Source organism: Canis lupus, chromosome 10 (assembly GCF_048164855.1).
Source record: "Canis lupus baileyi chromosome 10, mCanLup2.hap1, whole genome shotgun sequence".
Lineage (NCBI taxonomy): Eukaryota > Metazoa > Chordata > Mammalia > Carnivora > Canidae > Canis > Canis lupus.
Window position 1 is genome coordinate 15,953,055 of NC_132847.1, and position 21,739 is coordinate 15,974,793.

Genomic DNA, 21,739 nt, shown 5'->3' on the forward strand with positions numbered 1-21,739 from the left:
TTTTATCTTGCAATCCAGTTCCACATATGGCAATCCTGCTGAGCAGTGTGACCAGGCAAAGTTGAGGGACTTGTTACAGTGAGTTTATTAGCTGCAATGGGAACTTGTTCCAGTTAATTTGTGCCAGGAGGCTGTTATATGCAAATCACCAACATGGTACTGAGTTGGTTCACAAGCAAATGTCAGGACAGAATGGAGAACTGTCTCCATATTCTTCTAAAAGTAACTCAATGGTATTATTTCACCCTACTGTTTTTTGGAGACATCTTAAAAGTTGCTTGCCATGTCCTGGTAATCAGAAAGGAAATATCTGAGATGAATTAAGGTCATCATAATTTAACACCCTGGGTAATTCATGTAAGGTGCCACTTTCAGAAACTGCAGAATTATAACTCCTCCTTAACCAAGAAGAAGGTGGTTCCCTACCAGTCTGAGGTACCCTGGAGTATTTCTTGTTTATTTTTGTTTTTAAAAGATTTTTTAAATTGATTTATTCATGAGAGACACAGAAAGAAATGTAGAGACATAGGCAGAGGGAGAAGCAGGCTTTCTGTGGGGAGCCTGATATAGGACTTGATCCCAGGACCCCAGGATCACAACCTGAGCCAAAGGCAGATGCTCAACCACTAAGCCACCAGGCACCCCACTCTGGAGTATTTGGCTTCAATTTATTGGACTAGTGTTGTTAGTTCTGCTAGTGTTGTTAGTCTCTGCCCTTCTCCTAAGGGCACCTGACATAAGTGCTTTGGCAAAGCATAAGGACATTGCTCAACAGGAGTACTTCTTGGGGAATGGTGACTGGTTGTGTTCGGCACATGTTCTCTCAACACCAAGTTTTTGGACCTTTTTAAAAATTTTTTTCAGTCACAAAAGGAAGGACATTCAATCAGGTGCATTGGGGACTAAAGGCGACAACCAGGGAGAGGGCTACATCCAATTAAGTGGTCATTTTACAGGAAGACTTATGCTTCCCTAGGACTTCCAGTCTCAGCTTGGAGTTTACATATTTACATGTTTCCTTCAGATGTTTCCTGGCATACTTGAAATGTTCCTAAGAGGCTTTCCTAGACTGTCACTGTTGCTAGAGTCCTCATCTTTTCAGTTTGGCACATGAGACTACAAGAAGTCTACTCAAGGTTGATATTCCAGGGTCTGGCTGTACTGGTGACATTTAGACACCACCTATATCTCGGAGGGTGATATGGGTTCATCTGTTTGGGGAAAATATTACTTCCATTCTCATTTCTCTGTATTAAAAAAAAAATGAAAGCAGTATCCTGAGCTGAGATAGCTTTAATGATTTAATTATTCCAACTAAGAAGATACTTAGATGTGCATGTGGCGTAAAGGAGGCATAAAAGAGAGCCGAGAAATATGTGTGTGTATGAGGCCCATTTACCCTCTCCAGGCCAAATAGAAATTTTGCAGAACCACTGAGCTTTTGACAACTGTGAAGATATTTTAAATAGTCCCTCATGTTCCACAACACTTTTATGTATCTCAACCAGTCAACAGCAGTTGAATGCACAGAACATTCAGATTTTTAAAATAGTTTCTCCCCCAAAGTATGGCAATCATTTTTACCTCATTGGTAGTTTAATGCCCAATAAATTATTTAAAATCAGAAACTAAACAACATGTGGTCTGACAAGCCGACTCCTGTTCTGCCTTTTAAAAATTGTTCAGCAAACATCAGTTGAAGGCCTCCTGGGCTCTATCTGGACTTCGGTTGATTGCCTTGTCAAGTCAAGCTCCACTAGAAGAGTCTGGGTATCTCTGCACAGACAGAGCACCTTTATGTCTGAATGTGAGGTGTTAATCCCCCGGTGAAGAAGGAATTCTTTTTCCAAGTTCTTGCCACACATTACCTCCTGTATCAGCGTGGAAGCAGGTCCAGGGGAAAATGATTCAGATACCCTCTGACCTAACAGATCTTTTATCCTGTTTTCCTTTTAACAATAATTATATCGTAACATTGATATTGGTGATTCAGACTTTGCCAAAAATGGTCTTATTAACTAAGCAGATAAAGGAAATATTACCACATGCAGTGCACTAGAATGCTTTGATAAAAGTCTCCCTTTGTCTGGCAAATGGAGCTAAGGAAACTCTCTGTTTTGAAGACCTTTTGCCTTCAAAACAAAGAGCTGAAGTCAAAAAACGACAGGCGCATGCCCACATCCAAGTCCCATGTTCTATGTCTGCTTAAAGACAACTCCGGCTGACTTCATATTGAAATTTACTTTTGGACACAATCTAATCTGACCTGTTTTTGCACATTTTTGGATGGATTTAAATTAAATTTAGGAAATAGCCACAAATATTTGCATGAAAAATGAAAGTGAGCTGTGCAAAATACACTTTTTCCTAAAGATTGTTTTTCTATTTTGACTACATGAGGGAGAGTCAATACGAAAGCAGAATTTTGTTGCTCAGCTCATGGGCATTTTCAAAGAGGACCCACATACTAAAAAAATCCGATTGCAAAAAAACCAAGACAAAACAAAAAGTCAGATTCCCATAGGGGTCTATGTCCCAAAGAAAGGTTAAGTATCACTGTGTTAAACCGTGAACTCTGGAGAAGTTTCTGGTTAAAAGAAATACGTAGTCTTGTATAGCCTTCCATGAGAAGTGGCTGCTCACAAACACTGAATGAAACCACCAGCTAGAAGTAATTACTTAGAGCTTTGCACTTAGAGGATGCATTTCCTCTCATGGACCCAATCTTTTCCACAACGTGACAGGTAATTTGGTCTCAGAGCAAAGTGGCAGACCTGGGTAAGGCTCAAATAAAGGGAGAGGACTCACCAGTTCATTAAAACCAGTGAATACAACTCACTCCATTGTGAATATTGTAGATACATGTCTCTCCATACTGCAAACATCTTCAAATTATTGTCTATTTATTTATTTAGCGGGATGAGGCATAAAATGGAAGGACATGCCATTGTGCAAAACTGCCAGCTGTATAAGGATGTAGGGAATACTGATGAGGTTGACAAGGGTGCGGACAGAGATCCTATTACTGGCTTGGGTCTTCCTCACTCTCTCCTCCCTCTGTCACCCACCCCCACTCTCTTCCTTGCCCCCCTCCCCCGCCCTGTGTTCTCATGTTAGCACCAGCCTCAGATTATAGGAAAGCTATAGCTCTGTAAATGGCCTGAGGGAGGGACAGGCTCACATTTCATTCGCCTGGAAATTTAGAATTACAAATTAATCTACAGGAAACAATTGCTTGAGCAATTTAAAACTGATGTGGGCAACAGTCCACCCAGTCCCCTTCCAGTGGACGCCAAGACGGAGTGATGGAGGGGGCTGGTGTGCTGTGTTGTGCCTCTTCATGCAGGGCCTCACCGACAACATTTTAGCTTCCTCGAAGGGTTAAGGAGGTAATTGAAAATGTGTATAGCATTATGCTTCTAATACAGCTACATTCATCTTTGACTTGATGAAATTATCAGCTATTTAACAGCCTTTTACGTTGTTTTGACTGCAACGTTTTCATTTATACCTTAATGTAAAAATGCCAACTGCAGGATTCCTGTTTGCTGGTGGGGGTTGGCTGCTAAAAAGAAGCCTAGACAATGTGATACACACACAAGATGTGCTCTCAGGACACAGGTGCTACTTTTGACTCTTTGGAAATTACTAGAACATTTAAATTAATTTCTCTCTCTCTTTCTCTCACTTAGCATCTGCTGAAATATTTGCTTAGGTGAAAAGACCTCGGATCCAGTGTTTTTTACGTTGAAAGTGACAAGCATCTTTACACACTTTGCTTTATTCAGTTTTATTCATGTATAAATGGTATGTCAGCAACATTTCAAGAAGTGATATAAAGTATTGATTTTATATCCATGATAGATTCCTGCATTTTGAAAACTTGGGCAATTAGGAGTCACGGTTTTCTCTATTAGTTTTTAAGGGCCCCAACAGAGGACAGAGCCAGCTCTAGGCATGGTTAATTTTAACGTGTGTATAAGGAGACTTCATTACATAGCCAGTATTTTAGTTAAGTTTTATCTTGGTAGTAGTAGCACATTCTTTCTGTTACTACTCCTTGTGACGGCCAGCCTTCACTGATACCTCCTTCATTATAACTCAAATCAAAGACAATCATGGAGAGTCTGAACAAAGTGGGAGTTCTTAAGAAGGAAAGACTTTTTACAAGAGAAGGACTGGGGAGGCTTTCTGGCATTGCCCGGGTATTGGAGAAAAGGGTAGGATGTGGGTGGGCCTGGATGAGGGAGGAACATTCTGATCACAGCTAGAGTGAAGTGATGGTGAATGGCAGTGGGCACACTGGATGCTGTGCAGACGTGCTGGGAACGCTGTGGAACCCAAGCCAGATGGGGGGCAGAGAAGTATCCTGGAAGGTGGGTGGAGGCAGACCATGGATGGCCTGTCTCGAGCTAGTGAGTGTGCAATTCTTCACCAGCTGGTGGAAAGTCGCTGAGGACTCTGGAACTCAGGGTACTGTGGCATACGGTCCACTCATACCTCCCAGCCCAGAAGCAGAAAAGATGGGAAGAGAGATCAGAACACAGGCAAATGTGAGTCAGCACCAATTCCCTTTCCCCCCACCCTTTTTTTTTTTTTTTAAGATTTTTTTATTTATTCATGAGAGACACAGAGAAAGGCAGAGACGACACAGGTTTCCCAAAGGGACTCTGGGATCATGACCTGAGCCAAAGGCAGACACTCAACCACTCAGCCACCCAGGTGTCCCCCTACTTTCTTTGTTAAGACCAAAGAATAACTTTAAAAAGAGAAAGCAGAATATATCATGATACATTCTAGAAAAGCTCTAATCTTTTGGTCTTAAATTTTCTTTTTGTGTCATAATCACATGAAGAAGATCCCCATGTCTTTTCCTGTCTTTCTCTTCCCTTCTCTGCTGGTCACACCCCTCTTGTCTCTACTTAGCCTCATGAGGGGGCATTCTCATCACCAAGCTTTATGGAACCCAGTGCCGAATTTCCTAGACCCAAAGATGCTTTCATGTGACTGGATGTGAGATGACACAACTTAGCTCAAGTCGGTCATCAGCAAACAATTTATTGTTGTTGTTATTATTATTATTGTTATTGTTGTTATTATTATTATTTTGCTTAGCTCTGTAGCTCTATGGTTCTAATCTTCTCATCTGCCTGGAAATTCTGTTCCCCAGTTTGAAGGGCAGTGATCTCAACAGATGGGACAGTGACCCTTTCAAATAATCTATATTATTACATGCCTCTGATAGGAAATTAATAGCTCTAATCTTACTTTCTAATGGAACCAGCAACTTATGGGACCCATTAGTTAACTAGCCCCTTTAATGACTGGTGCTTACCAAAAAGCACAGGGATTTTAGTTTTATGTTCAAAGCTCTGTTTCAGAATAGAAGGAAGGTATTTGCTGAATTGACCAGCTTATCCTCAGTCATGCATATATCTTTCACTCAAAATTATTCTTGCTTTTCTTGGTTTACCCTATGTCTGCTGATGAATTCCTTGCTACATACTTTCTTTCCATGGACAAGTAACCAGGAAAGAACATAAAACACAACATGACTTTTATACAGTATTTTTTATTTATAAAATTGACCTTTTGCTTGAATGGACAGTTTTCCTCTTTATATTTGATGCATACACCCGGGAACATAATCAGAAGATTCCTATTGATTGTTCTGAAGCAATTTAGTTCTGGTCATGGTTGTACTGGATTTGCAATTATACTGAGGAGAGGTATTATTGACTGGGCCTGGTAATTACCACACTGACATGGGATTCAGCCAGAGGTGAAACTACCCTACAGCTCCATGTTGGCGTTTCTCTTATAAAAGATTTGCACCGGTTCTTCCAAACTACGGAAGAGCAACATATGATGCTATGCATGTTTTAGTCACACAATTTATTTCACTATGCAGTTCATTTACTTTTGAGTATAAGCAGCTTGAGATACCTGACTTAGGAGGGGGCAAACATTCAGGAGGTTAATTATCGACCCATGACACATACACTTTTGTCTAGTAAAACAAATAGGTCACCTTTTGTATTAAAACAATGGTTTCTGGACAGGTCTTATAAGTAGATGGATTACTCTTGCATGTGTTAAATCAGATTGAATGTGGCCTTAAGTAGTGAGTCTATTTTTAATATGAATTTGAATTTCTTAGTTCATGTTAAATAAATAGTAGAGGATAGCCCCCTAGCAATAACTCTGTGTTTATGCTTAGAAAACAGAAATGTTTTATGCACAATAAACTCAGGTATAATTGGTAGTTTTCAGTAAGAAATTCAAGGAAACATGCATATAAATAAAGGTTATGTGGAACAAGCATTCTCTTTTACTTAACACCGAGCCTGTATATAAAGAAAAAAGTGCTAATGTGAAAATCCACTGGTCCAAATGCAGAGAAGGTTGGCTTAACTATAGACAGCAGGGTATGCACACAGAAAACAGGAAATGAAAAATATATTTTCATACTTCGCTTATGATTAACAAAAATCTACAAGTTCAAAGTAACTCCCGAATAGTAATTCCCAAATATTATGCCTCTGCATTTTACCTAATATGCTTACTTTTATTTCCTAATTAAAGTTAATATGATCAGAGTAAACCATAGGAATATTGTAAATGAGACTCTTCATATCTAGAACAGAAGGCTATTCTCTATCAACTATTTTTTTTTCTTTAAAGATTTTACCCATTTATTCATGAGAGACACACACAGAGAGAGAGAGAGGCAGAGACATAGGCAAAGGGAGACACAGAGTCCATGCAGGGAGCCTGATGCAGGACTTGATCCTGGGACTCTAGGATCACGCCCTGAGCCGAAGGCAGACACTCAATTTCTGAGCCACCCAGGCATCCCTTCTATCAACTATTGATGCAATATGCCTTCAGGTTTTGTTTAAAAAAATACAAATTATGATTATAACTTGAAAGTTCAAATGGGAAACATTGTCAGTTGCTTCTGCCTGTAGAAAAAAATTCATTTAATTTGCAAAATCCAGATTATTTCTTCTTTGCTCATTTGGTCAGTTTTAGATCTGTTGTACTTGTACCTGAAGCTGGTTTATTTCACCAAAGATTCAATTCAATGAAAGACTACTGTTTTTTCATTGTCTCATGAACTGCAGTAATTCTAGGATCAATATAACACCCTTAAAGGGGTTGTACTCATATCTTTCTGGACAGAACTGTTATTATTATAGAGTGTAGATAGGATAGTTCTTTAACAGAAGATCCATCTAACAACTAAGAAATTCCTCATAGAGCTAAGAGATCTTGATCACATGACATTTCTGATATCATCTACCCCAGCCACAAAAGCACCAATTTAGGAAAAGGCGTATTGTAGAAGATGTAGCCCAACCATGTCCAATCCATCAGACTCTCATGTGAACCAGCCTATTGAGAAATCTGTGTTTGCTACCTTATGAGTAAGACAATGCTTTAGAAGACTAGCTTTGGGGCACCTGGGTGGCTCAGTCTGTTGAGCACCTGCCTTCTCCTCAGGTCATGATCTCAGGGTCCTGGGATGAAGCCCAGCATCAAGCCTCGCATTGGGTTCCCTGCTCCTCAGGGAGACTGCTTCTCCCTCTCTCTTCTGACCTTCCCCCACCACCATCCTGTTCACGTATTCTCTCTCTCTTTCTCTCTCTATCTCAAATAAATACAATCTTAAAAAAAAAAAAAAAAAAGAAGAAGACTAGCTTTGAGGAGCTGGACCAAATAGAGATAAAGCTGTATTAAATGATTTCATTGTGGTGCAATTAACACAAAGAAGATAAATAACTGAACTTTGTGGTTACAGGACGCACACAAATATCTGCACAGTCATATTGCTGGGAGGGCCTCTGGCCTCTCAGGGAGCCTTAGAGTATGGATGACTCAGTGCAAACCCATTACCACCACTCAGAAAAACAATGTTCATCAGGGAAAACAGTGAAACTGTCTTAGCTAGAGATCCTTGAGGAAATATGGCAAATTAGACTGCGTCCCGGCTTCTGACATGTGAGAGGAGCATGAAGAAGGGAGGCTTTCTCTGCTGGCATGCAGAAATCACTGAGGATGCAATAACTCAGATGAGCAAGTTTTATCTGAGGTATTCAGACAATTTGGGCAAAAGCAAACATTTGGTTTAAATTAAGTGGATAAGAGACTCAGTTCCTTACTTTGTTTTTGTTGACAGGCCTGGGTTGATGCATGCAGAGAAGACGAACAAGTATATCCTACTTGAGACTCATTAAAATATTTGCAGAGCTTTACTACTATTTGTGAAGATCATGCAGGGAGATGTTAGATACAGAATATCTTATCTCTTTAACTGGACTCTATGCTCCTGCCTGCCATAGAGGAATTCTCATATTTCTTAGCCATTCTATATCTAGCATAGTACAGAGCATATAGGGACCAACCTCAGATTCTCTGTTAAATAAAATTAGTAATTAGTCACTATTACTATTGCTATCTCCCTTTGCTATAGAATATTTGAACCCCTCATTGTATGTTATACAGAATTATCAGTTAAGAACAAAATAAAAGTTTGAGTGGAGTCAAAACATCTAAGTGAATTTTTTTTTTTAAGAGGATTTTGCGGGCAGCCAGGGTGGCTCAATGGTTTAGCGCCGCATTCGGCCCAGGACGTGATCCTGGGGACCGGGGATCGAGGGCTCCCTGCATGGAGTCTGCTTCTCCCTCTGCCTGTGTCTCTGCCTCTCTCTCATGAATAAATAAAAAATCTTAAAATAAAAAAAAAGAGGATTTTGTAGACAGAACAAAGGATGTTGTGTAATTTTCAAACTAACATAAAATTGAAATGAAGGAGCAGCAGAAACTGGGGCAAATAATCCATTTCTTCCCCACCCAAGGTAGGTGCCCTTAACATTCTCAAAAATCATACCAACAGTGATATAGTTAACTCAGCATTTTGGGTACTTTTAAACTTCAATGATCTTTTAGCAAGTCTTATTGTCTTGGGACAGCTTGATGTTCCATGACATTACCCTAATCATTTAAAAAAAATTATTTAGGGGCACCTGGGTGGCTCAGTGGTTGAGTGTCTTCCTTCCACTCAGGCGGTGATCCCAGGGTCCTGGGATCCAGTCCTGTATCCAGCTGCGTGTAGGGAGCTTGCTTCTCCCTCTGCCTCTCTGTGTCTCTAATGAATAAATAAAACATTTTTAAAAACGATTTCATTTATTTGATAGAGAGCGAGTTTGAGAGGAAGCACAAATTGGGGGAGGGACAAAAGGAGAGGGAGAAGCAGACTCCCCGCTGAGCAGAGCCCACGGTGGGGCTTGGTCGTAGGACCCTGAGATCATGACCTGAGCCCAAGGCAGGTGATGCTAAACAGATAGAGCCACCCAGGTGCCCCTACCTTGATCAATCATTTAAAACATGAAGCTTCAATTAGTAGTCTCAGAACAAAGAGAAATGCAAACGGACAGATTTAAAACTAACAACAAAAGCTACCTTCTAGGAAGAGGACTGCACTTGTGTGAGTTTCATACAAAAGCGCAGAAACTAAAGCATGACACAAGGTGCTGTCTTTCTCTTCATAGACACACCTGTATGGATATGCATTGATAAATCGAAACGCGGCAGTCACCGTTATAAATACAGCTACCTGGGGGATCCCTGGGTGGCGCAGCGGTTTAGCGCCTGCCTCTGGCCCAGGGCGCGATCCTGGAGACCTGGGATCGAGTCCCACGTCGGGCTCCTGGTGCATGGAGCCTGCTTCTCTCTCTGCCCCTCTCTATCATAAATTAATCTTTAAAAAAAAAAAGAAAGAAATAATAAATAGAGCTACCTGGCTGTCTGAAAGTCAGTATCACACAGCCTAATCTATTTTAAAAAATATTTTATTTATTTATTTATTTATTTATTTATTTATTTATTTATTTATTTATTCATGAGAGACACAGGCAGAGGGAGAAGCAGGCTCCCCTGGGGGAGCCCAACGGGAGACTCGATCAGGCCAGGATGACGCCCCGAGCCAAAGGCAGATGCTCAACTGCTGAGCCCCGCAGGCGCCCCGCTCCCTCTAATTTTGCCAGCGTTGTAGGGCCTGCGGAACCCTTATATTTGCAAAAACTGACTTAGAACTTTAATGCGCTGTAACACGGGATTGACCCAGGTGGGGTTTTCTTTAGAAATGAGGCGCTTGGGAAACCGTGAATCCTCTTTGGAGGGACCCCTGTATGTCCCCTCCAGCCCGTGTGCGCGGCGCCCGGCCGGTGGCCTGCGGCGGGCAGGCGGCCCAGGCAGAGCAGCCCGGGGTCCCGCGCGGGCCACACCCCCGGGGCGCGGTCAGCCGCTGAGATGGCTTGAGGAATGCTGCACCGAACTGTTGCTCCTGTCATTAAAAACTCAACTAGGCAGAAAGCTAGGAACGGAGCAGTTGACAAAGATAAAGCCGAGAGCTCTGTGGCTTATCCTTAATTAGGTGTTGGCATTGGTTCTTGTCAAACAACGGGCCGAGTGTGCGCCGCAGCACACTGACGCACGCAGGCAGCCCTAGTCACAGCTGGAGAGAACACAAAGTGCATTCAAGCTGGCACTGAAAGGGATTTAGATAAGTACTCGAGGTAACAAAAATCGAAAAAGGAGCATGATAGCAATGGAAGCTTTAGATGAATTGCAACGGAGTGCACCTTTATTACAGCTTATCAGCCTCCAGACAGCTACAGACCGACCTTCCTAGCGCATTTCTCTTCGTGCTCTCCTGGATTAAAGGTCAAAGTAACTCAAATTTATACGTCCTGTCTCGCTGTCTCCGGCTCTCCCGTGGCTCACATCGAGGCACCACACAGTTCAGGGATCGGGTGTCCCCGGCATGAAAGCTTCTACTCTTTGACGGAGGCAAAGCCCTTTTCTCATCCAAGAGGTTCCATTTATTTAAAATAATTCTCTTGCGGGGGAGAGGTTGCAAATAAGGCGCTATGGAAAGGTCACAATAACGCTACTGGCAGCAATAGGCCCCGGCAATGGGCCATCTCTAACCGCCCTGGTCCATAGGGTGGTTCTCTTCTGCGTCCACTTGACATATCTGAAGACCTAATATCCTGGTTTATTAGAACACTGTCTATATGGATTCTCAACATACACAAAAGCTGTGTGTTTTCATAATATGTATAAGCACTTCAGACGGTAAGCTGTGCACATTGCAGCTAGCAGATGGTAGCTCTTATCGCAGATAAAAGCACATATATATGTTTCTGTAACTACACCCTCAGAGAGAACGGATAAGAGAAGAATCCTCTCCACATCACAGCTTACATTACCCATCTACTTAGGCAGCAAACAGCATATGTTTTACTGCTGTGGAAAGGCTGTACTTGGGAGGAAAATATGATTAAAATAAACTTAGAAATAACCCAATGGATACATTTTTTTTTTTAAAAAAAAGTGTGCTCAATCCTGGAAGTTGGGAGTGTGTGTGTGTGTGTGTGTGTGTAGCACGGGAACTTTGCATATTCGGAAAGTCACAATAAAGAGCACATCTTGGGGTTGTCAGATCACATGCAAGATGCCCAGTTAAACTTCAAATGAACAGTGAATAAATGTTTGACGTAAGTATTATACAACTATTGCATATTCCACGGTTCATGCAATATCTGGGCTACACTTCTACTAAAACATCATAAGGCGTGCATCAGAAATTTAAATTTAAATGGGCGTCCTGTATTTTAATTTGCTAAATCTGACAACCACAGATCCTAGCTGCAGTTACTGAAGTGTTTAACCAGTGTTCCCAGTGTTCCAGGTGAAGGAAACCGTCAACAGGAATATCTATTTTGGAGTAGGTATGGGAATGATTCCAGGCTCTCTGTGTACACAAAACCAGCAAGGGTCTTGAGCATTTGTTTGAATGCTGCAGTCAATAAGAGATAGTATGGATAATTTAGGACACATATACTGCCCCCCCCCACACACACACACTCCCCAACCCTGCCTCTAGAATTTTAGATCCCAGTTTGGAATTATCTGGATAATTGTTTCACATGGGTATCTAACTCAGCTTTTTAAAAAATTATTTATGAATTTGGTTTATTATTTCAGACTAAGATCTATTTGCACTCATAAAAAAGGAGACAGACTTTAAACACTCCACATGTACACATTTGTATTCTTATGGTGAGATCAGCATTCAACTAGAAGGTTAAATGGAGTTCAGATAATTTCTTGTTTTATTCTTTGCTCTGGCTTTTGTCTCATGTCTTGCAGCAAAACTGAATAAAGATGTCTCCATTTTACACCCGAAGATTCAATTACTTTTCGAATGCCGGGTAAACATCTGCAGATGAACGATCTTAACAAATGTATTTTGATTCCACACAAACTTATGTGACACTTTTGTTTTCTCTCTCTGAGAGCAGAGAATAGATTCAAGCCTGCTTTTCTGAGCCTGAGCACTGCATTTTTGGCAGACAGCCAGCCAATCTCTGCAGTCCAATGAAACTCTGATCCCATCTGCTCCAGCAGTGCAATATATTCCACTTCAGGTCAAAAGCAGGGAGCCAGCAGTATTAACATTACACTAATCTGGAAAGACATTTTCACTGGGCTAGATAGGCTAATGTTACACAGGCTTTCAAAGCTCCAAGGGTAAGGAGCAACAGTAATTGTCGGGGGAATACTCAGTGGGCAGAGGATTCTGGCCGAGAATATTCCAAGATGAGGCTAGATGGATGGATCTAAAGAATGAGGGAATAAAGAACTATCTCTTAAAAAGCACAAGCCACTATCTTGTCAGGCGGGTAGCTTCAATACAGCTTTGAATCATATAGTTAGCAATACAAGCTCTTTTATTCTTTTTTTTTTTCAGGGGGGTGTTTACTCCTGTTCCCAAAACTTAAACGCGTGTGTGCCCATGCATGCGTGCATACTCACATGCAGGCACACATGCACGCACACACACTGCCTCAAAGCCTACTAATAATTGATGAAGACTACAATCTCCATTACAAAACCTAGATGGAAATGGATTCCTCTCAGTATAACCTTGGCATTATGAAATCAGAACCATTCCCAAGCTCCTAAAAGATTTTTTAAATAAAAGGAAGCATGTGTCTAACCTCCCTCCTCCCCACCCCCAACCCTCCTAACTATTTTGCTGTTTGTAGAAAATATGTTCAGTTTGGGGATATACAGCTCTGTAATCAATTGCTCGTTAAACATAACCTACCAAGGACTTTATTATAGGCCCTTGATGCAAAATATACTGAGGGAAAATACTCTGAGAGCAGATTAATGTATACAGTGGAAATTTAATACCAGTAACCAAATGGGTCTTTCTCATATCCCTAGTTCTGTGGTTGGGGGTGGGGGGAAGTAGTTTAAGATTCATGCCTTTAGGCACATCAGAAACCATTAAGAACTACATTTCAGGAAATTGTAATGAATAAAAATTCAATTTAGACTCCTTGATTTTCTTTTAGCAGAAGACGAAAAATGTTGGGCTGGAAACGAACTATTTGAAAATCCCCACAATTAGGAAGTACACAGCTATGTTTTTGCCATAATTTAAAGTTATTCAGAGTTGATGTGAAAAACTACTTTGCGCCAGAATAATAGATTTTCCTCTATTTGTAACTATGCGATCTCTATAATGTAAGAAAGTAACAAAACATACACATAATCTCAATTTTCTTTCCTGGTAACAGAAGCCAAAATAGAGGATCGTATATTTTGAATAAGTTTTCGCTTATCTTTCTTTTTTCTTTTTTTTAAACTTAAATATGAAAGCTGTTTGGAAATTAGTAAAAAAAAATGGACTTTTCAACCTCAGAAAGTAATAAAAATCTGGCAAGCATTTTTATTGTACCGGTTTAACACTTAGCGTCCCTATCTTGTCACGAAAAATCGCTTGTACAAGGCACTAAATCTGCAGAGAATTGAAGACCCTCCCCCTCTAACCTTTTTTTTTTTTTTTTTAGTTCCTCGGTCTAAATGGAAAATTCACACAGGGCACAGATGAATGAATATGCATGAGTCTTCATGCATTGATATACATATGATTTCTCGTCTACAAAGACTGGTTTGGAAGACTTGTTATCTGACCAGGAAAGCCTGTAGTAAGTTGAGATAACGGAGACCGACTCCCATCCCCTCAGCCTTTGCAATTGCTTTATATTCTAATCACTGCACTAAGCATCTGTCCCCGGCAGGCAGCTTGTTCAATCTAGCAGATAACGGATGAGTGCAGCCCGCGGTGGCTGCGCGGCCCTTCGCGCCGGAGCTGACGGTCCATTCCTCTGATTAAACAGGCAGCGGGAAGGAGCTCTCGGAGCTGTAATTGCCTCCGTTATGAAACATCTTCACCTGTTAGCCAAAGCTAAGTTGAATCACAGCAGAAATTATTAACAGTGGCTGTTTTCAAGCCAGCTTAATTTGAGCCGATGCTGCTGTTCACTTAGCACAGATGAATAGGTGTGCAGGACAAGAGCCTAAGCGGAGATGACACCCCGATGAATATCTGCTCCCAGCCCTGCTGCGGGGAGCTGGCTCGCACAACCACACACACTTGTCCGAGAGCGAAACGGGGCTGGGCACCTCTGCCTCCCCTCGTGTCGCGGGAGAACTTCCTGACCGGTGGCAGCTTGTGACAGCTAAATCATTTTTTCAATTAGTTTCCACCAGTGTTGGCAAACAAACTGTTTTTTTGGGGTGGGGGGTGGAGGGGGCGTGCACGATGCTGTTGGAAACATTACCCTGCTTCAAACGTGGCCAGAAACCCTCTTCTCCGAGAGCCGAAAAGGCATTAAAATTTAATGGTCTGCTTTCATTTTCTCTGCAGTGTGCTTCAAGATGATTATAAATTATAGCATTCTGCTTACTTTTGACGGAATAAGTCATGTATCAGCATTTGATTTAGAAGCAATGTGTGCTTGACATATGAAACACATCTTGCAGATGTGATTTATCACAGAGCTCCTTTTTTTTTTCCCCCAGAAGAAAATAGTGGCGCAGGAGGGTCACCGCTGTGACAGTAACAGCCATCCTTAGAGTGGGGGTATGACTGTAGCTCCAGAGAATGAATTGTAAAAGTCTGAGAAGTCTGAATATAACCAGATTTTCCCAATTGAGGAATCCCTTTGTGTGTTCTCTGAAGCTTGACGCTGTTCTCCAAGATTTTGCTTTATTTATTTATTTTTTAATTTTTTTTCTGGGAAAAGAGGAGCAAGCCATTACTAGATATGGGAGTATTGTTTCCCGAAGTGGAGGGGGGTGTTTGGGACAAGAGGTTCTCCTGCAAACCCAGGGCCGTTTGGGAAGCTGCTGGTTTGTAGGGTCTCCTCTGGCCGAGGGGACCAGGGGTTGAGGGCAGAGGCAGGGTTTTTCAGTTGGGTGGGTGTGGGGCTAGAGGCATGGTGTATAAAGGCAGTGCCTGACTCTCATCAGCTGTTCTATTTCTTTGCTTTACAGGTTATGTTTGCTGGCAAACCGAACTGCAACCTAGCCAATCCATTTATATCAGCATCTTTTTACCTGGGTTCTGATGGCGACAGCCAAAAGCATTGTGTGGGGCCCTAGTGATCACTAAGTGGTTTAACCAAACCATCGGCTGCGCCATGTTTTATTTATCAAGTCTCACTAATCACTACAACTGAGCTGCAAAAATCCATATTATTTCAAAATCATCCTCTTACAGTACAAGGTGTAACTTAGAAATACGTTCCCCTTCTTTGTCTGTCTATCTTTGTCAAACCAAATGTACATGTCACTCATCTCTGTGCAGCTTTATCCACACCTCCAGTTGCTTATTCATGACCTTATCTGTCTAGACAGTTTATTCTGGTACTTGTGATGTTATAGTGTAATTATCTGTGGTCTTTCCCCCTCCTCCTACTATATTTTCGAAGGTAACTCTTAACCATTTTCTTTTCCTCAGTCACTAGTATACAGCCTGGCACAAATAGATTCTCATTAACATTTCTGAGTGAATTAATGTTGAGTGAATAAGTGTATAAATGAATACACGTGTAAATGAATGAATACTTCAGGCCCAAGGAAGAAGTGAGAGTGCAAAGCAGTGCTGACAATAGTCCCCTATCTGTTTCTTCTTTTCATATGGAAAAAGAAATCCTAGTTTTTAGTTGGGCATATGGCTTTCTGGAATAAAGACTTCATTTCCCAGACTGCCTTGCAGCTAGAGACAGCCATTTTCTAGATGTAGTCAATGGGATGTGGGTGAAAATGGTACAGTAAGTGACTGACCTTGATCATGGCCGGGAAGAGGTTTAAGAACTCAAGCACTGGAAGTCATTTTGGACCCTAGGGTGCCATTTGGACTGAAAACCCTGTAAAGCAGAGCAACAAGACAAGGAATTTGAGGCTTTGAGACCACAGAGAGTAAGTATATAAGCCTTGCACTGATTACTTCCAGGTTTCCAGAATATGGGAAGGGGGGCAAAAAAACTACCCGATATCATGCAATATTGAATTGAAATCCTTACTAGGGTTTACCAGTAGGACTAGCTACATCATTTGTGACATTCCATGTGAATAATTTTTGAACAGAGGAGCTCACTGGTCAAAAAACTGTTAAGAATTTCAAGACAGGAGGAGGAAAGATGAAAGGAAGCTCAGAACCTGTGTGATAGAAGCACCCCTGAGTACTAGGCCTAATACTATCTGACAATTGCCAAAACTTCTCTAAACTCATTTTGCATCAATCCTATTAAACTTACCTACTAAACTTTAGCTACATCAGCCTTCTTTCTGTTTCCTGAAAGTCCTAAATCCTTTCCTGCCTTAGGACATTTGCACTTGGCTCCTCCAAGCTGAGAACACTCTGCCATAGATGACTACAATCCTTGCCCTTCTCATGCTGGTTCCTGCTCTGCCTTTATGAGACAACAAATCAATGTGACCTCCTTACAAGAGTCCTCTCTGGGACCTCTTTACCCCCAGGGCCCCAGGGTTCTAAGTGCCTTTTTACTTCTTATGTAGCACACCTAGACCAGTAACCCATTATGTTGCTTCCTTTTTTGTTTCCTTTTAAAAACTACCCCGTTCTCCTGACTACAATATAAGCTTCCAGAGGGTAGGTACTTTCTGTGCCTTACTCACTGCTAAGAAATCACAGTGCTCCTTAGAACAGCTGAGGAGCTATCTAAATATTTGATGTATGGTGAAGGAAGCCAACCTCAAGCACGTGGGCAGTTGAACTAGATCACTTGGGTTCAAGAAGAGATTTCTGTTTTTAAAACATTTTACCAATTTATCCTATAATTACTTGATTTTCCGTATTTGGTTATATGGAAGTGGCCATGCAAAGATAGAGTTATGTGTGTAAATGTTTCTTGGATTTGTCAGATAAGTGAAAAAGGAGAGATCTCCTCTTTGCTGGACATCTGTCTGTATTGTGATGAACGCACACACACATACACACACACCCTGAGAACCAAAACTACCTATTCCTCTCTCACACAGTTTACTGTCTATACTAACATGACTAACATATTAAGTATTCCTTATCTTCATTAGCATAGCTGTACTCTTCCAAGAGAGTCTTGCCCAAGTAAATTAATGAGATTATTCATTACAAGAACTTTATGAAATATCCATCAATTTTCAAGAAAAAGCAACAACAAATATTTTTTGCCCTCAGATTCTTTGACTCCCTTGCCTCCAAAACCATTACTCTTCCCACCAATTGTAGACCTTTATGATGATCCTTAACCACCTCTAATCAAGTCCCCGCATTGGAAGACCCTTTTTAGAACAAACTTTCCACTCTCAATAAATTTTGATTTTGCCTTTCCTTTCCAAGATCCTGTCAAAGGCAAGGTGGTATTCTCCATTACTGTAATAAGCAATTCAGCTTTATCTTCTCAAGGGTTATATTGCTGACATTTGGGGAGCTGGTGTTTGACAAGTTTCATGCAGTTCTTTCTTTACAAAAAAAAGTATGAGCTTATGAATATGATTTTTCAGAATGATCAGTCGCAATTATTTGGAGAGATAAAAATAATGCACACCCTCTTTCTTTCTCTCAAAAGAAGTTCTGGCCTTATAAACATATCAAGATCAAAGGCTTATATAAATGGTAACATACAATACCCTTGTAAGTCCGAGAATATACAAACATATTTCCACACTCTCATTGCCAAATATGGCAGCCATTAGACACATGTGGCTATTGAGCACTTGACAAGTGCTTAGTCTGAATTGAGATGTGACCTAAGTGTGAAATATACCCCAGATTTAATGATTTAGTTTGAGGAAAGAATGGAAAGCATGTAAATAATAATTTTTTATAAGATTATTTAAAAGTAGTATTTTGGATATAGTGCAATATATGGATGTAATAAAATAGAATACTTTGATGTAATGTATACTGCATATGCATTAAATATATATAATATTAAAATTAATCTTAACCATTTCTTTCTACTTGTTAAAACTATGGCAAATACATAATTTCAAATGACATACGTTGCTTATATCACATTTCTATCAGACAATGCTGCTTTCTCTCTCTAGTTAAAAAGACACATAAAAATCAACTGTGGCAAACTGCATTATCAGTAGGGAGGCATGATATATATATATCATATATATAAACATATTTTATATGTGTATATATACACACATATTATACACACACACACACACATATATATACACATATTTTGTCTTAGTTCTTCAACATTAAATGCTTATTTAAAGGTTCTTACTAATATGACCATAGACAATACTTTCAAAGCATAAAATATTCTTGGTAAATGCACTTTCCTGTTCTACTGGAAAGCATTAAGGGGAATTACCCATAAAGGTTGAAAATCATTTATGAGTTGTTTTGCTTTTGAATTAAATTTTAGTGGAAATTCTTCCATAGCTGACTTTGCAAGAGATATTTAATGAAATGCACCAAACAAGCAACCCCACACATTAATGCAACTGTGTAAAAAGCCAGGTAGATCTGTGATCCAACATGTAATTCAATTGTACCAAGAGGCAGATGTAATCTGTCATTTTTCTCTATAGCTGGCTCTTTCATCTGAAGAATGAAGACTGCCTAGTGTTCACATTGTGGACCATAGAGAAAATATGCCTATCCCCCTCTGTCCTCTTATCTGCTTAAAAATACCCTAAACCCACTGGTGTGAGTTCATCAGGGTGGTATACAATTTCTTCTTGGAAGATGCTTCTGGAAGGATAATGCTTACTTTTGACTAGGGTGAGACAGGGACGTGACAGTCTTGGCCACCGACTAAAGTTAAACCGGAACAGGGGCAGCACTGGGGCAAAGGTTTCTGACCTGAAGTGAAAGAAGAGAGAAAAGCTTGTTAGCACAACAAGTGAATAAATAAAATGTCTCGGTACCCTGAGAGGAAGGAACGTCATGCTTTACCACTAAAGACAAGAAAACTCCGCTTCATTGCCACTTAATCTTCTGCAACATAAGAGTCAAACGGAGAGACCACATAGCCCCCGTCGGGTGACTAAGGTACTTGCTTAATTTTAATGTGTTGAGTTTTTGAGTTTCATCCTTCAAAGTGTTTCGTCCTCTGAAACTGTTTTCACGTTGCATATGTTTGACAGTAGTTTCTAACGTTAAAGTTCTCACATGTTGATAATGTAATGTCAATAAACCATAATTTCAACAGCATATCTCTATTTCTAAGCTGTTCCCATCTAGAAGTTTTCTCATGTTTGAAACAGAGAAATAGGACATGATTGGGGAACAACATGATAGAGTAGTTCTGAACTTGGACTCTTCAACTCAGCTATTCTGGCAGCGTTGTGACTCTTTCCTTGATGAAACTTCCTTAACACTGTTCTGTGGTGTAAGGAATCAAGAAAAAAGTACTCTGAGAGCATTTCACAAGAAAATCATTTGCCCTTCCATGGTCCTTCTAAGTCACAGAACTGCTGCTTCCTTGAACACCTCACATCCCCATACCACTATTTTCTGAGGAAAAGAGAAAACCTCTAAGGCTGGCTTCCAGGAAAATTAGTCTTTGTCCCACTCTATGGGCTGAATTGTGTCCTCTTCAAATTGATATGCTGAAGTCACAATTTCCCACTAGCTCAGTATGTAACTGTATTTGGAAATAGGAACTTATTTAAAGAGGTGATTCAGTTAAAATGAAGTCATTAGGGAGGGCCTCAAATCAATAGGACTGGTGTCCTCATAAGAAGATGACATTAGGAGACAGAACCTCATGGAAGGAAGACCATATGGAGACCCCAATAGGAGAAGATGTCCATCTCCTTAGCCAAGGAGAGTAGCAGCCTTGAGAGAAACCAGCCCTGCCAACACCTTGACCTCAGACTTCTAAACTCCATAATTTTGAGAAAATGAACTTCCTTTGTTCAAACCATCCAGTCTATGGTACTTTATTATGGCAGCCCTAGTCAACAAGCATTCAGAATTCTGAAGCAAAAGTTTTGAGGGTCACTTTGATTCAACTAGCTGAGGCTGTGTGCCACCCCTGACCATTGCGACCAACAGCAGTAGGTAATGATGTCACTTGAGTCACCCAGGGTTTGCCCCTGGATCTGGGAATGGGGAGGAGCTCTTCTCCAACCAAACCCTGGGGCTGAAGTTTGGGTGGGAGGATTCTTCTGTAGCAAGTCTATAGGAATGGGCTCACCCTTTGTACCTACAACATTCAGAAAAATAGAGAATGCAACTCCTAGGATGGTGTTCTGTTCAAAGTCACGAAGATGCGATGTTTAATCAGGTGAATTCTCCTACCATCACTGGAGATCTCTGTGTGGTTCATGAGTTCACTTCCTTGAGCCAACTGTGTGCTCCTGAAGACTGCAACTATTTTTAAAATGTAACCTCTCCTTCAATATAGCTATCCTTTACTCACAGTCTTATTTTAATCCAGGTATTTTGGGTTCTCTTACCACAGCTTGAATTTACAGCTCAGGACCAATAGTAAAAGAGGACTCAGTCATTTACTACATTTGTCCCCATGGCAAAAGCCTATTGAGAGGATTTTACTGAAGAAGGAAATGGAGATCATACACTGCACATCATAAAACAAATAATTTAGGCATACCTGGGTGGCTCAGTGGTTGAGCATCTGCCTTTGGCTTGGGGCATGATCCTGGGGTCCTGGGATCAAGTTCCGCATCAGGTTCCCTGCAGGGAGCCTGCTTCTCCCTCTGCCTGTGTCTCTGCCTCTCTCTGTGTCTCTCATGAATAAATGAATAAAATCTTTGAAAAAAAAAACCAGTTTAATAAAACTCCTTACTGAAGATGAGCCAGCACCCTGCTCCTTTTCTGACCTCTCCATGTCCTCCACACCAGCGCGTGACTGCTTCAGGGCCTGGTCCGCATGGCTGCTACTGCTCAGAGTCTCTTCCTTGGAAGTCTACATGGCTACCATCCTCCCTCAGGCTTTTTGCTCAAACCCCATCTCATCTGTGAGGGCTCCTTTGCCATAGTGCTCTCTCTCTCTCTCTCTCTCTCTCTCTCTCTCAGTCTTACTTAATTTTGCAGCATTGTACTTGTCCTATATATTTCCTTGCTTCTAGGTCCATTATCTGCCTCCCTCCTTCAGAAGCTTCACAAGGGTGGGAAATTTTGTGTGTTCTATTTCCTGCTATATCTTTCATGATTTAAAATGCTGTCTGGAAAATAAGTCATGCAGTGAATTTTTGTTTAATGAACTCATGTGTTTTTCTCTTCAATAGCCAGTCACTGGGTCTTTTGCCACTGACACCTCCCCTACATGCCTCTCAACCCCAATGTCTACCGAGATAGAATTGCCTTAGAAGG

General features: G+C 40.9%; 2 long non-coding RNA genes across 2 annotated transcripts in view; one reads left to right on the forward strand and one right to left on the reverse strand.

The window, feature by feature from the left end:
* Window positions 1-21,739, reverse strand: part of LOC140641255 (uncharacterized) — a 254,655-nt gene that overhangs the window by 70,320 nt on the left and 162,596 nt on the right. Inside the window, exons 4-5 of the long non-coding RNA XR_012037800.1 lie at window positions 19,170-19,261; window positions 16,213-16,295 (exon numbers count right to left, since the gene is read on the reverse strand). This is a non-coding gene — a long non-coding RNA (uncharacterized lncRNA). The remainder of the gene's footprint in view (window positions 1-16,212; window positions 16,296-19,169; window positions 19,262-21,739) is intronic.
* Window positions 15,458-21,739, forward strand: part of LOC140641256 (uncharacterized) — a 38,640-nt gene continuing 32,358 nt past the window's right edge. The window contains exon 1 of the long non-coding RNA XR_012037801.1: window positions 15,458-16,347. This is a non-coding gene — a long non-coding RNA (uncharacterized lncRNA). The remainder of the gene's footprint in view (window positions 16,348-21,739) is intronic.